Consider the following 12,095-nt stretch of genomic DNA (forward strand, 5'->3'; position numbering starts at 1 on the left):
ACCAAAAAAAATAAAAAACTTGATTTTAAAAAACCAAAAAAAATAAAAAACTTGATTTTAAAAAACCAAAAAAAATAAAAAACTTGATTTTAAAAAACCCAAAAAAAATAAAAAACTTGATTTTAAAAAACCAAAAAAAATAAAAAACTTGATTTTAAAAAACCAAAAAAAATTAATATACAAACTTTATTAAAAAAAAAATAATAAAAACAAAAATAACTTGATAAAAAAAAAAAACATAAACCAAAAAATTGCTTTAAAAAAAAAAAAAAAAAAACAAAACTTGATTTTCCCAAAACAAAAAAAAAGCCTGTTTGTGAAAATCAAAAAGCCAAAAATATTTTTTTGTGGATTAGGTATAAATATTTAGATATAATTATATTTTGCTACATTATTAAGATATCATTCTATTTTTGTCTATGAACATTTTATACTAAATGCAGAACGGAATGCATAACAACCATTAATAAAAACATCTCCTTATAGGAATTAAATAAATGTGTGGTTTGTTATTTCAAGGCTCAGTATCATTTTAGTTATAATTGTAAAAAAGTTGTTTACAGTGGCAATGGAGCTTATTTAGACATTTAAAATTACAATACAGTTGGCACTACAACTGCTCGACCATAACCTAGGAGACAGCCCAAAAGAAAGGCAAGCAATAAATATAATGCAAGATTTCATCAATAATTTTTTTATTGTCAAATTATATATCCTGGCCCATTGCAATGGCCCCCCTACCCATAAAATAATTAACATATTGCTGTCTAACTTGACGGGCACTTTGGGGGGCCAAGCCAGTACGGACAGTATCCAGGCCTGTAAGGTTGGCTTCTATTTGTCCGGCCTCAGGCCCAACTGTGCCTATATAATTTGGAGAATGCTTATTTAAAAAGTTGTGCAGAATGCAGCACGATAAAACGATAAAATTAAGTTTGTATTCCGCCAAATTAATGGCTGTTTGAAACAGGCGGAACCGGCTGGCCAGAATTCCAAACGCATTCTCAACCACTCTTCTAGCTCTGGCCAGCCGGTAATTAAAAACCCTCCTCTCCGGGGTGAGGGTTCTTTGGGGGAATGGCCTCATGAGGTGCTTGCTGAGAGTGAAGGCTTCATCGGCAATGAAGACAAAGGGGAGTCCTTCCACGTTATCCTCATCAGGTGGCAATCCCAGGCCACCACTCTGGAGACGCTGGCAGAACTCCGTCTGGGCAAATACTCCTCCATCCGACATCCGGCCATTCTTCCCCACGTCCACATATAAAAAATCATAGTGTGCCGACACCACCGCCATTAAAACAATACTGTGGAACCCCTTATAATTAAAATAATATGACCCCGAATGGGGTGGTGGCACAATGTGGACATGTTTCCCATCTATAGCCCCTCCACAATTGGGAAAGTCCCAACGGCTGGCAAAATGGGATGCCACAGTCTGCCATTCCTGTGGCGTTGAAGGAAACTGGGAAATCAAACAAGAAAACCAAAATCAATTAATTTGGAAGCTAACATTGCAAGAAAATTAGACAATTAAAAACATTATTCCCCAGCATCAGTATAACATTCAATAATTTAATTGTTCTGGAATAACTAATATGGAAAGGCACACTTATCAGATTGCTCACCCCCTCTGATGGAACATTGATTACATTTTAGGGGGTTGTGAAATCCCTAAAAAAAATTACTTTTAGGACACGCAGGAATTTAGGGACTAAAAAGGCTACAAGACTGCAGTTGTCGCACTCTGCAGGTGCAGTTGCTAACCAGCTTACAGTAAATGAGGTAATGTAAAAAGGCATTCATGTTGCAAGGAGTACACAATCACATGCAAGGGCAATTAATGAAAACACTTTGAGGCTTGCATATGATTTGATGATGGAAATCAGCAGAGCTTCTGCTCATTTACTAAAGCACTGGAACAAATGCACTTGTAGAGTGCACATGCATTTTGCAAAGTGCAACATATATTTGCTTTAGACAAATCAACACCACAGAACATTCCAGCAAATTTTAACGAGGGTGGGGGTGGGGGGGTTGTGAAATCTAGATAATTGCTCATTAGCAGCACACTATTTGGAGTGAGTTTAGGTGGGGGGGGGTGGGGGGGTTGTGAAATCTAGATAATTGCTCATTAGCAGCACACTATTTGGAGTGAGTTTAGGTGGTGGGGGGGGGGTGGGGGGGTTGTGAAATCTAGATAATTGCTCATTAGCAGCACACTATTTGGAGTGAGTTTAGGTGGTGGGGGGGGGGGTTGTGAAATCTAGATAATTGCTCATTAGCAGCACACTATTTGGAGTGAGTTTTTAGGTGGTGGGGGGGGGGGGGGGTGGGGGGGTTGTGAAATCTAGATAATTGCTCATTAGCAGCACACTATTTGGAGTGAGTTTAGGTGGTGGGGGGGGGGGGGTGGGGGGGTTGTGAAATCTAGATAATTGCTCATTAGCAGCACACTATTTGGAGTGAGTTTAGGTGGTGGGGGGGGTGGGGGGTTGTGAAATCTAGATAATTGCTCATTAGCAGCACACTATTTGGAGTGAGTTTAGGTGGTGGTGGGGGGGGGGTTGTGAAATCTAGATAATTGCTCATTAGCAGCACACTATTTGGAGTGAGTTTAGGTGGTGGGGGGGTTGTGAAATCTAGATAATTGCTCATTAGCAGCACACTATTTGGAGTGAGTTTAGGTGGTGGGGGGGGGGTGGGGGGGTTGTGAAATCTAGATAATTGCTCATTAGCAGCACACTATTTGGAGTGAGTTTAGGTGGTGGGGGGGGGGGGTGGGGGGGTTGTGAAATCTAGATAATTGCTCATTAGCAGCACACTAAATACACTCAAACAAAATACATTCCAAATGAGTAGACTAGGTGGATATGTTCCCATCACTTCATGCTGGGAAGGTTATTGAAGGAAAATATACATGCATGACAAAAAATAACAGTAAAAAATTCCAGCATGTGTGAGGATAAAAAGGGGACATTCACACTATATTGCAATGATGGTAAGTAGTGTTTGAAGCAAGAAATACATCACATTATCAAAGATTACATAAAAGAACATGTGATGCTAATAAAAGAAAAATATCTTACCTTAATATAGTCCTTCTGCAGGACCTGTATGATGGCAGAACAGGTCTCTGGGATAATGATCCCCAGAGCCTGGGGGGAGATGCCTGTCGAGAACTTAAGGTCCTGCAGGCTTCTCCCTGTGGCCAAATACCGCAAGGTAGCGACCAGCCTCTGCTCCGGAGTGATGGCTTGCCTCATGCAGGTATCCTGCCTGCTGATATAGGGGGTCAGCAAAGCCAACAAACGGTCAAAAACGGGGTCCGTCATCCGGAGAAAGTTCCTGAAATCCTCAGGATTATTCTCACGGATCTCACGGAGCAAAGGCATGTGACAGAACTGGTCACGCTGAAGCAACCAATTCTTGGTCCATGAACTCCTCCTCGCCCTGTTCATGGACTGGTCTTGGGCTGAAGAATAAACTACAGCACCAAGCACATACAATGCACGAGCTCTACGACGAGTACGTACAGGTAACATGGCTTCAAAACGGTCGGCTGGTCAGAACGCACTAAACAGAACGCACTGAAGAACAGCAAGGCCTGTGAAGAACGACCTGAAAATCAGGAACGAGCGGCCAATAAAACAAAGATTTCTCAATGCCAACTGACCAAACGCACTGAAAAGCAGATACAAACCTCACAAGCACAGACTGAACAACAGTTAAAACGAACTGAAAAATACGAGTCTCACAAGCGCGAATCGTCTCTCACCAAACTTCTACTAACACGAGATTAGCAGAAGGAGCCCAAAGGGTGTCGTACGGGCTATTGAACTTCCGTTTTATAGTCTCGTCGGACTTGGTGTACGTCACCGCGTACTAGGCTGTCGTACTTTTGTGTGGTCGTGTGTGTGCAAGTCCGTTCGTAAGAAAGTCTGCCGCAAGTCCGCCGAAGGTACGTCGGAAGTCTGTCGGACAGGCTGTCGGACTTTTGTAGACGAAAAGTCCGACCGTGTGTACGCGGCATTACTCAACTTTTTCACTGTAGCTCTTTTTTTAAAGTAAAGCCCCGCTCATAGGTGTGCACAAGCTATTGCATTAGGGTGCAAATACTGTATGCCTGCGTGTGCGTGTGTATATATACTGACAGTGTCAGTAAGACAGAGATTGGTGTCAGTAGGTCAGTGGACAGTGTCAGTAGTTTTTTATTTTATTTTTTATTGTTTTTTTGTTATTATTTTTTTCCCAAATTTTTAGGAGCCCCGTTAGGAGCTTTGGTGAAATATCAGGAATCTAAACAGGGGAAATCTGTACCACATGGGGTGATTAGGGTGTTCAGTACAGCAAAACAAACACTCTTGCGCATGTATGTGTTAGATAGGCAGTTCAAAGTTCAGGATGGACAATAGCTTTCGGCCTTGCTGCCCTCCAGGACAGGGATATCCTGTCTTCCTGGGTGATTAGGGTGTGCCCGGGCACACCTGGCACACTCTGTGCGCACGCCTACGGTCCCACTTTGTAAAAAAAAAAAATCACCTCTGGATGAACTGGATGAATTTATCAAATTTTATTAGTCTTACCTTCCCCTTGTTCAGTATTTTTCTTAGAATTCTTCTTAATCTGACTGCAGCATTATCTGTACTACATTAACCTTTATGCCCCGTACACACGGTCGGACTTTGTTCGAACATTCCGACAACAAAATCCTAGGATTTTTTCTGATGGATATTGGCTCAAACTTGTCTTGCATACACACGGTCACACAAAGTTGTCGGAAAATCCGATCGTTCTAAACACGGTGACGTAAAACACGTACGTCGGGACTATAAACGGGGCAGTGGCCAATAGCTTTCACCTCTTTATTTATTCTGAGCATGCGTGGCACATTGTCCGTTGGATTTGTGTACACACGATCAGAAATTCCGACAACGGATTTTGTTGTCGGAAAATTTTATATCCTGCTCTCAAACTTTGTGTGTCGGAAAATCCGATGGAAAATGTGTGATGGAGCCTACACACGGTCGGAATTTCCGACAACAAGGTCCTATCACACATTTTCCGTCGGAAAATCCGACCGTGTGCATAAGAGTCTTAAAAAGCATCTCAGAGAAGATAACATTTCCGTTGAGGGGAATGCTCCTAATTTGCCTTCCAGCTCGGGCAGACATCTTGGAAAAACTAATCACACAAGTAGGTGTGCAGCTGTGGTGAAACTACAAATCCCTCCAAGAGTCATGGCTATGGCTATCCAAGTCTTACAATGCCTCATGAGACCTGTAGTCTCCTGACAACTTAAGTGCTGAAGTTGTCTACACCTAGCATAAAATGGTAGGGCACACAAGGGGTCAAGCATAAGGGTTTCCTGCACTGATACATCCCCTTAAGGGAGAGAAAAAAAGAAAGTGTTTGTGGGAAGGGTTTAGTGTCACATTGGAGTTTGCTCAGGGCAATCCTATTTTGGGAGCTTTCCTATAAGCCACTTTGGGTGCCTTGGTAATAGTGGGGGCTAGGTGAGGGTCCTCCAGTAGGATAGACCAATGTCCCCTTAAAATGTGTTTCATTTGTCTATGTTGAGAATGAAATTGGGTTACAAACCAAACGGTTTAACCATGTCAGGTGAATGATTTTTGGAGGGGTTGTCATTCAGATAAAACTGAAATGCTTTTTCTATCAGTGTCTGTGTGTAGTCTTTATCCAGAATTTTTTTCTTCATGCGTTGGCTATGATCTACATAGTCTTGAGTTCTAGTACAGTTGTGGCGGAGACGGCAGAACTGACCTTTTGGAATGTTGTTAACCCACTGAGGATGATGACAACTGGAAAAATGAAGAAATTAATTGTAGGCTGTGGGTTTGTTATAATTGGTGGTGTAAAATAGTGTCTCCATCATGGCACAAGGTGAGATCTAAAAAGGCCAAGGACGTACTGATTGGCGCTCTAAAACGCGTTACCTAGGCAACAGATCGTCCCCCGGTGTGACGTCACTTCTCGGTTATGCGTTTCACGGAGGTTACGGATGTCCGTCCAGACGAAAAAGCGGCGTCTCGGCTTACCGGATTACATGGCTTGCTGCGGTTCCACATTCTTGTCCTGTGTGCGGACGATCCTAGCAGAAACGCTGTTGCATCTACAAGCGCATATTTATGAGAACTGTGTGCATTTGGCATTTTTTATTAAAGTGATTTTAATACTGCACTTAGTGGTGCCCCTTTGTGTTACCTACCATTTCTTCTATAGATCGATTTCTGTCTCTTGGTGGAGCTGCCTGTTTTGTGCCAGGAGTTCTGTATGGACTATATTAACAGTATTATTAATATGGACTATTATGGACTTTTTTAAACATCTTTCTTTTTCTTTTTGTTTGAATATTTTTTTGAGGATGATTTGCTTATGTACAATCTGAGTTGCACCATATCATTTGTGCATTTGTTACACCTAGCATAGAGAATGCTGTTTTTTAAAGTGCAAGGATACAACATTTTAATATTTTGGCAGTTTGAGAATCTCAGGCAGCACAGTAGCTTAGTGGTTAGCCCTACTCCCTTACAGCAATGGGATCCCTGGTTCAAATCCTGGTCAGGATTCTATCTGTATTGGGATTGCAATCTCTTCCTGTGCTTGTGTGGGTTTCCTTCCACACCCTGAAGACATGCTGGTAGCTTACTGTATTTATTGGCGTATAACACTCACTTTTTCACCATGAAAATCGGTTGCAAATAGTGTGTGCGTGTTATACGCCAGCACTTCAATTTTAGCTGCTTCAGAGGGGACATGGAGGGGGGCGGGACGAGCACCGTCAGATTACATACAGTGAGAATCTCCTGTTTACTTGGCAGCCTCTGTAATAGGAAGTCCCGTCTCCTGGGCCGCCATTGGACCACTGTTCTGTCTATCATAAGAGATTCTCACTGTGTGTAATCTGTCTGCGCTCATCCCACCCCCCTCCCTGTCCCCTCTAGGCTGCAGATGGGCATAGATCAGGCTGCATTGATGGCAATGGTGAGGCTGCTGCATTGATGGCAATGGTGAGGCTGCTGCATTGATGTGGACTGATGAGGCTGCATTGATGTGGACTGATGAAGCTGCATTGATGTGGACTGATGAGGCTGCAGATGGGCATTGATGGCAATGGTGAGGCTGCAGATGGGCACTGACCCTTATTTTGTTTCAAAGTTCCTTATTTCAAATTTAAGTTTTTTCCTGAAACTTCCCTCTTAAAATGAATGTGCGTGTTATACGCCAATAAATACGGTAATTGGCACGTGCCTAAATGGGCCCTAGTATATGCACGTAGGTAGGAGGATGGGATCTAAGACTGTAAGCTCCTTGAGGGCAGAGACTGATGTGGTACATGTAGTATGTAAAGCACTGCATACTTTTTTGCCGCTATATAAATAATAATCATAGCTGGCTGTTGATAAAAATGCAATTTTAATAACATTATATTGCGAAATGGCATGTGTAGCAATTACACAATATATGCCTTATCTTTATTTAAGAAAAAGTGAAATTTCCTTTAGGCATGACAGGGTACTGAGAGCAGCAAATTTGTTAAAACTCACTTTCTAACAATTAGTCCTGGCAGTTCGATTCAGAGTATCTGCCATTTTATGCAAATGTCCCCACTATGGTAAATGTTTTTTATTTGTTTGGAGAAGCAGATAAGAATGTTCCCTAATGAGTTCTCGCATATAACCCCTAAATTATTATTTAGCCGACAGTGGGAAAGATTTTGTTCACTACTGCAGTGTTTGGGAAACAGCAGCAGCTAGCGGCCATAGATGATGATAAGAATTTTTTTTTTGGATAAGCATTAATTAAGTGAAGCAGTATCAGCAAACATAATTGGAGTTTGCCTGGAACCAATAGGAAAAATACATACATTTGCTTATGCTTTTTCTGGAGTTTTGTGATTCAATAAGTCACAGTAATAACAACTGTCTACTTTAATAAAACAGCAACCACATCATTTTACATTGCCGTATCTTTTATGGAATGGTTTAATCAGTTGGGGCCATTGAGGGAAAAAAGTGTTTTAACCACTAGGATAATTACACCCTAAAGAGGAGGTCCAGCCTGGGTGAAAAAAATTAAAAGTCAGCAGCTACAAATACTGTAGCTGCTGACTTTTAATATTAGGGCACTTACCTGTCCAAGGAGCCTGCGATGTCGGCACCCCAGCAGATCTTCGGATTGACTCCCTGGTGCTGCCGCCACCATTCCTGGTAAGGGAACCAGGCAGTGAAGCCTTTCGGCTTCACTGCTGGTTCCCTACTGTGCATGCATGAAGTGTGCTGTGCTTTACATTTGGCTCGGCAGCAGGGGAAGGAGGAGGGGGGCCAAACTTCTGGGATATCCGGCCGCGGCCCATCTCCCAAAAGTGAGGAAGGGGGCCTGTCAAAAAGGGGGCCTGTCAAAAAGGTGACAAATGTGACACTGCAGGGGGGGGGGAAGCATATAAGCAGAAGTTCCACTTTTGGGTGGAACTCCGCTTTAACTTCTTCCCATCTTCCCACCGCTGCCTCCCAGCCCTTTAAGAAGATCTAAATGTTGGGAGGCAGGCATAATCATGTGATCACTGTGATTGGCTGTCATATGATTGGAAAGCTCCCAATCTCAAGTACGCATCAGGAGCTTTCCAATCGCAGCACAGTAAAGTGTTTACATAGGGCCGCATATATGCAACAGCACAGCATTAAAGCCCACCCACCGAGAGACTGCATATATGTGTACGGCCAGCGGGAACTTCACTCAAAAAGTTGACTCTCTTACCCCAGCCTGTAACTGAGTTATAGTTTTTTGAGGGGGAAGCAAGTACTGATATACTTCTGCAATTCTTGCCTAGGTGAAGATGACATACCTTGTCCCGCTCCTGACCCTTCCGCAGCATTCTGAAACACATTTCATGTCCCAGAAGACTGCAGGATCATTCATGGGGCACCGCTAGAGCTTGCACATGGGTGATCCGGCTATGATTACAGTCCCTTAGATATGAACTTTTGAGTTGCGAACTTTCAAAGATGCGAACATGTGTTTGCACCTTTTTTTTTTTTTTTCATTTAACCCAGCGGGCTGAGTGAAAAAAACCTGACCGATCACCATACCAACACAAGCAATGTTGGTGCAGTGATCTCCCTAGCTGTGCAATTGTGTTCTGACAGGTAGACTTACAAACAAGCTGGACTTTCGAACGAGCTCCCGGAACAAAACTTGTTCGTAAGTAGGGAACTTACTGTACTTTGGAAACCACAGCCGGCTCCTTATCCAGGATGGCAGTGCTGGGGACCTGCAGTGGTAAGAAAATTAGGCTTGGGGTAGAAAATTCTGGACTCCAGGCATCTGAAGTTCCTCTTTAAAGGAGAAGTGCAAGATTTAAAGAAATACGAACATCCACACTCCCCTGTTTGGCTTCAGCATTGATCCGATGCTGCAGCTGTCCCCCGCCGACCCTAAGCCTTAGAACTAAGGGATTGTATGACCGCTGATTACTTAGTTCTCTGCCTTCACTGAACTGAGAGAGGTCACTGTCAGTCACTGGCTCTCTGCTCTGCCCCTCCAGCACTCACTGGAATGCTGGGCTGTGTAGGGGGTGGGTGTGACTTCTGGTCAGGCTCTCAGCGGAGCGCTGAGAGCCTGAGCCAGTTGCTGGTCAGGCACATGGGTGTTAGAGAGAAAATGTCTCCAGCACACCAGGATCTCCAAAAATGGATCCAAAACTTTAATCAAAGATCACATAGTTACAAAAAAGGTGACGTTTCGGAGCCACGCAGGACCCCTTCATCGTCACATGCCTGATGAAGGGGTCCTGCGTGGCTCTGAATTGTCGCCTTTTTTGTAACTATGTGATCATTGATTAAAGTTTTGGACCCATTTTTGGAGATCCTGGTGTGCTGGGGACATTTTCTCTCTAAGACTGTATACGGTTCCAGCCGATGGTCGCTTCAGCACCCAATTGAAAATACAGCCATCTTTGCAGGAACTTATGTGTTGGGAATATTGCATTGGAGGCATATGGGTGTATCCCAGCATTAAAGTCAGGATCATTGCAAAGCTTGGATCAGCTCTGTAATGTCAGCTGACAGCAGGCTTTAGCCCTTCCCTTTCCGCACTCCTGGGTCACAGGAATGCAGAAATAAGTGCTCTCCTATGACCCAGAAGAGAATTAGGGCCATACTTCTCCTTTAAAAAAGGAGGAAATTGGAGTCAGGTATTCTAATCAATGTGTTGTGTTCCAGTCAAATCCTGGTGTAGCACTTATATGAATCCCTAAGTGCCCATTTAAACCATTTATGTTAAACAGCGTTGGGCAGTTTTGCTTACACAGTTCTCAAACAATTTGCCCTACGTCCTTATAGTTCAATTCACACAACTGTGTTGCATTGGTGTGCGTTGAAAAAACTCAGACATGCTATCCTGTCTTTCAGCGCAGTTTGTCCTAACAAACTACAATGCATCGCAATGCACTGTGGTGCATAAAGATTAATAAAATGTAATTTTATGATATTTCAATACAGTTACAAAAAAATTTAAAATAAACAGTGCAATCCCATATAGCAAGCAATTGTGCTGCAAGTTTTGAAAATGACTTGCTAAGCTATTGCTAGACTTGCCAAGTCCACATTGCATGACTCCAGATCAACTTTCTTTGCAAACATTCTGCAAGTCGGCTGCAAGTTCTGGTTCAGTTATGTTGTGCAATAGTCATCCCACCACAGGGGTCACTGTGGCTTTAATTTTAATTTGCATAGCTCTTGCTGTAGACTCACCACTGCAACTTTGCTCTCGCTAGAGACTGGCCACGCAAATATGCTACAAATTGAAAAGTGTCAATTAGAACTTATGCTATAGGTGCTCTGCACGTGTACAACTTGCCAGGGAAGATGTGCAGCAAGTTAACAGACTTACAATTCAACACTTCCACAAATTTTTGGCAAGTTATCCTTGCTATCTGGGATGCGTCATTACACTGAAACACAATGCCCCATCACAGAGCACACCAGTGGCCTTGTGGAATCGCATGCTCCTGGTGTGAATAGGTACACATGTATGTGTTGGCGGCTTTACCCACATACATGTGTACACAGCGATTTTTTTTTTTATATTTGACATTTGTCCGCTTAGGCTCTGAAGAAAGAGGTACTCCCCTGAAACGCGTCAGTCATCTTGTGCTATTGGTTTGATCCACTTGACATCAGGTCCTGTTTTACCGGTGGTCAGAATAGCGTATCTGCTCAACTGTCAAAGCCTTATCCAATAGCTTGTTTGTGAGTATTTACTTTGCTGTTTTTATGCTTTAATAAAGCTTTACCAGTGGTAATGCACGAGGTCGGTGCGCCCTCCTTCTCTTCTTTTCCTTTTAGTCTATAAATACCCATTATTCTGAGGAGGGCTGCAAGACAGCAGGCATTGCTTCATAAAGTTAGTCGCACCATGTTTAGAGATACTTGACACCCGAGCGCAGGAGAGATTTCTACTGTTTTTGTTTGACAACATAACTGAACCAGAACTTGTAGCAGACTTGCAGAATGTTTGCAAAGAAAGTTGATCTGGAGTCATGCAATGCAGACTTGCTGCAATTGTGCAACAAAATTGTGAAGCTTGGCAAGTCTAGCAGGAGCTTAGCAGGTCATTTTCAAACTTGCAGCACAATTACTTGCTATCTGGGCTATTGGCTTACATATAGAACTCGAACTGAGCAACAACTATACAGTGGGATTTATTGTCCTACAATATGGGCTCAGTACTTATAATAAATGATTGATCGCTTTCATTGTACAATCTATGGGCTTCACACAGGTCTCTTTAAGGAATCACTGCGATCTTCCATATACTGAATTGGCCCCCATAAGGACATTAGAGGACAAAAGGGGCAAGGTTTCCATTGTGCTGCATGTTTGAGTGTGTTGTTACTAATATTATCAGTCCAGTCCCCTTGGATAGTCCTACTGCAGGTTACCAACCCTGGACTCTCAGCCTGGCAGGTCCGAACGTGTAGCACTGTTTTTTCCTCTTTCTGGGTTTTGTTGTGTACCCTTAACCCCCGTGCACACGGGCCAAATGTCGGGAGACATCAGCCGGTTAAAAAAAGGTGG

The 12,095-nt window shown here is 43.0% G+C and overlaps 1 protein-coding gene across 3 annotated transcripts in view; it reads left to right on the forward strand.

Moving 5' to 3' along the window:
* Positions 1 to 12,095, forward strand: part of TNR (tenascin R) — a 932,265-nt gene that overhangs the window by 367,853 nt on the left and 552,317 nt on the right. The window lies entirely within an intron of this gene.

Source organism: Aquarana catesbeiana, linkage group LG07 (genome assembly GCF_042186555.1).
Source record: "Aquarana catesbeiana isolate 2022-GZ linkage group LG07, ASM4218655v1, whole genome shotgun sequence".
NCBI classification, from domain to species: Eukaryota; Metazoa; Chordata; class Amphibia; order Anura; family Ranidae; genus Aquarana; species Aquarana catesbeiana.